General features: G+C 44.2%; 1 non-coding gene across 1 annotated transcript; it reads left to right on the top strand.

Annotated features, from left to right (window-relative positions):
• The first annotated feature begins 3,574 nt into the window (after positions 1 to 3,574).
• trnat-agu (transfer RNA threonine (anticodon AGU)) lies at positions 3,575 to 3,648 on the top strand. The gene has a single exon. It is a non-coding gene; the product is annotated as a tRNA-Thr (tRNA).
• Positions 3,649 to 4,122: the final 474 nt, after the last annotated feature.

The following is a 4,122-nucleotide window of genomic DNA, read 5'->3' as shown; positions in this document are numbered from 1 at the left end:
CTGAACAGCTTCCACCTCCGCTGTCTCAGATGGATATTGGGCATCTCCTGGCAGGACAGAGTGCCGAATGCGGAAGTACACCAGCGTGCAGGGATCTGCAGCATGTTTGCCCTCTTGAGTCAGCGGTGACTCTGTTGACTGGGTCATGTGTGCTGAATGGATGACGGTCACTTTGCCAAAGACATGCTCTTTGGTGAGCTTGCTATCAGCACGAGACCAACAGGTCACCCACGTCTATGATGCAAGGACATCTGCAAGCGAGATCTCAAGCAGACTGGGATTGGAGTCGATGCATGGGAAGTCCTTCCTGCTGACTGGAATTCCTGGAGAAAGGCATTCAGGAAGACCATGGGAAAAGCAGAGGACAAAAGAAATGACCAGTTGGGGGCAAAGAGAGCTCAGAGGAAGGAAAAATTATCAGTCGACCTCGGGCCAATGATATTCATCTGTACCAGCTGTGGAAGGGATTGTCACTCACGAGTCGTCCTCTACAGCCACAACAAAAGATGTTTAATACAGAAGTGACGTACACCCCGGGCGTAGCCCATCGTCTTCTGAGACGGACGATTGCCTATTACGACTACAACTACAGCTACAACTACAAGAGCGGGTCATGAGGCTGGGAACTCTGTGGCGACTAACTCATCTCTTGACTCGCCAAAGCCTGCCCACTACCTACAAGGCACAAGTCAGGAATGTGATGGAATACTCATGCCTGGATGAGTGCAGCTCCAACAACACTCAAGAGATTGACACCATCAGGTCAAAGCAGCCCACTTGATTGGCACCCCATCCACCACCTTAAACATTCATTCCCTCTAGCACCAGTGCAGAGTGGCAGCAGTGTGTAACATTTATAAGATGAACTGCAGCAACTTGCCAAGCCTCCTTCAACAGCACCTTCCAACCCACAAACACTACCACCTAGAAGGATAAAGGCAGCAGACGCATGGGAACATTACCACCTTCAAGTTCCCCTCCAAGTCACACACCATCCTGACTTGGCACTATACCGCCATTCCTTCACTGTTGCAGGGTCAAAAACCAGGAACACCCTCCCAAAAAGCACTGTGGAGGTGCCAGAGGATTGAACAGTGGCAAATGTGACTTGCTATTTCAACAAAGGGTGTAAGGACAATCCAGGTAACTACAGGCCAGTTAGATTAACAGCAGTGGTGAGTAAGGTTTTCGGAACAATAATTAGGGAAAAAAATCAACAGTCACTTGGAGAGATTTGAGTTAATTAAGGAGAGTGAGCATGGATTTATAAATGGGAGTTCATGCTTGACTAACTGCATTTTTTGATGAACTAACAGGAAGATGATGCAGCGAATGTTGTTGATATGGATTTTAAGAAAGGATGGATGGATGGATTAAGAATGGATGAGAAGGGGATTGAGTTTAAGAGCCGCGAGGCTATGCTGCAGCTCTATAAAGCCCTGGTTAGACCACACTTGGAATATTGTGTTCAGTTCTGGTCGCCTCATTCTAGAAAGGATGTGGAAGCTTTAGAGAGGGTGCAGAGGAGATTTACCAGGATGCTGCCTGGACTGGAGGGCATGTCTTATGAAGAAAGGTTGAGGGAGCTCGGGCTTTTCTCATTGAAGCGAAGAAGGATGAGAGGTGACTTGATAGAGGTGTACCACTTGATGAGAGGCATAGATAGAGTGGATAGCCAGAGACTTTTTCGCAGGGCGGAAAGGGCTATCACCAGGGGGCATAATTTTAAGGTGATTGGCGGAAGGTTTAGGGGAGATGTCAGAGGTAGGTTCTTTACACAGAGAGTGGTGGGTGCGTGGAATGCACTGCCAGCGGTGGTAGAAGAAGCAGATGCATTAGGGGCATTTAAGCGACTCTTGGATAGGTACATGGATGATAGTAGAATGAAGGGCATGTAGGTAGTTTGATCTTAGAGTAGGTTAAAGAGTCAGCACAACATCGTGGGCCGAAGGGCCTGTACTGTGCTGTACTGTTCTAAGGTACCACATAAAAGGGTGGTTAACAAAAGTGAGGTTCATGCAATAGGAGACTCCCTGTCCAATTGGATAGAAAATTGCCTTAAGGACAGAAAATAGCGAATCATAGTAAACGGTTCTTTGTCAGACTGGAGGATAGTCGACAGTGGGTGTTCTCCAATGGTCACTGCGAGAACCACTGCTTTTTCTGCTGTATGTAAATGACTAGGATCTTGGAAAATAGAGTAGAATCTCAAAATATGCTGATAACACCAAACCTGGAGGAGTGGTAAATAGTGAGGATGAAATGAACTGCCTGCAACAGGACAGTGATAGGCTAGCAGAATGGGCAGACAGGTGGCAGATAGAATTTAATAGTGACTAGTGTGAGGTGATAGACTTTCGCAGAAGGGATAGGGAGAGGCAATATATACTTAATGACACAGTTCTAAAGAGTGCTAAAAATAAGGCTCTTTATTAGTGTCTTGTTGGTCCAGGGGTATGGTTTTCATTTTCGATGTGTAATTGGATAGCATGTGAGAGATCCTGGTTTCAAATCCTGCATGACTCCTACTTCATTTGCATTTTTAGTTGAAGATTGGTTGCAGCCTTACAAAAAGCGGAGTTGACTTTCACACGGAGCCTGTTTGAGGACCAGAGAACTGGATTCAAAGAGCCTGTTGACAAAATTGAAATGAACTAAATGTACAGATTGCCAAGTGTGTGTATGAAGGTGAAGCAGTAACTGAGAGCTGGATCCAAAAACAACAGGACTGGGTTCTGGTATGGAATGGAATTCTTCTATGTTTCTGTTGTTTGTCTTGGATTAACTCATCGATTTTTTGTTTTTCACTTTGTCGATTTGTTTGAATAATTGTGGATCCTTCTTCAGGGTGTTTTCTTTCACCAGGTAGTTCTGACCTCTGATGATATTGATCGTAATAAGCTTCAACTCACTGATAGTTTTGGAAGTGAGCAGACTTCCTTTGCTTGAGTCTACAACATGGAACTCAGTCTGACATGTGGATCCATGGGAGGATTTGAAAGCTGCCCCAGCGTTGGAGCATACAGTTGCATCCATCCAATAAGAGACCGAGTAGAAGTGACAGTTCAGTCAGTCGAACATGAGACTTTTAATCTCAGGGTTGTGAGTTTGAGTGCCATTCTGTTTTTCCCTTTTTTTAGGCTTCATTAGCAGAGAGTACAAGGATTGTTTGACGTGAAATTCAACAACAGTATGAGAAAGTCTCACTTTGATTCAGGACTCTTATCTCTCTGCAGCATCTTGCTGCGAAGAATTGAACTTTATCTCATTTCCTTCTCAGCTCAGGGTCAGTGCGGCTCAGTGGGACTTCTGGCTGTCTCCCGCTTCACAATCCATCAGTGCTGAGAAAGCAATGGGGAATATTACTCACATGTTGTATTCTGTAAACTTTTGGAAAAAATTGAATTATGTATTTACTTCCAAAACATTCATTCTCAGTTCTGGGAAAAATACAGTACATGATCGACTGTATCAGGAAGTGGGAAAAGTTAAAATATGTTGTGACCAGTGGAGAAGTGGGATGAGAATAAATAGTGCCCTTCTCTGATTTCAACTGCACAAGCCTTTTCAATCTGGCTCTGTAGCTTAGTTGGTTACAGCACCTGTCTAGTAAACAGGAGATCCTGGGTTCAACTCCCAGCAGAGCCTTATTGCACATTTGCAGTGTGCTTTAGAAGCTTCCTGATCTTTCATTTACATCTATGTCTTGTGAAATTTGACTTTGAATTCAAATTACATAATGAATTTCAGTCACAGGAGAAAACAGCCTTTGTGAAGGATGTGAGTTTGGAATGGCTGTTCCTCCTTGCACAGAAATTCAGTGCTGATATTTCAAAGGCAACTTCTTTGATAGAAGTTTGTTCACAGTTGCATTCAACCTGGAAAACAGCTGGACATTAATCTCACTGAAGGAAAGTGTGACCGCGTTGTATGTTTCAGAGTGTTTCTGTCGTTATGTGTTGCTTTCAACTGAGACTGGGACATGGCGCAAGTGGGAGGGTTGATCCGAGGTTTGGAATATTTGTCAGTCAGGAACAAGAAAAATCAAAGGAAGCAAATAAGAAAACCTATGTCTCATGTAGTTACCGACAGACGGTGAGAAAATATTAAACTTTGTTCTAT

Source organism: Heterodontus francisci, chromosome 35, assembly GCF_036365525.1.
Source record: "Heterodontus francisci isolate sHetFra1 chromosome 35, sHetFra1.hap1, whole genome shotgun sequence".
In the NCBI taxonomy this organism is placed as follows: Eukaryota; Metazoa; Chordata; class Chondrichthyes; order Heterodontiformes; family Heterodontidae; genus Heterodontus; species Heterodontus francisci.
This window is presented reverse-complemented; position numbering and strand designations above follow the sequence as displayed.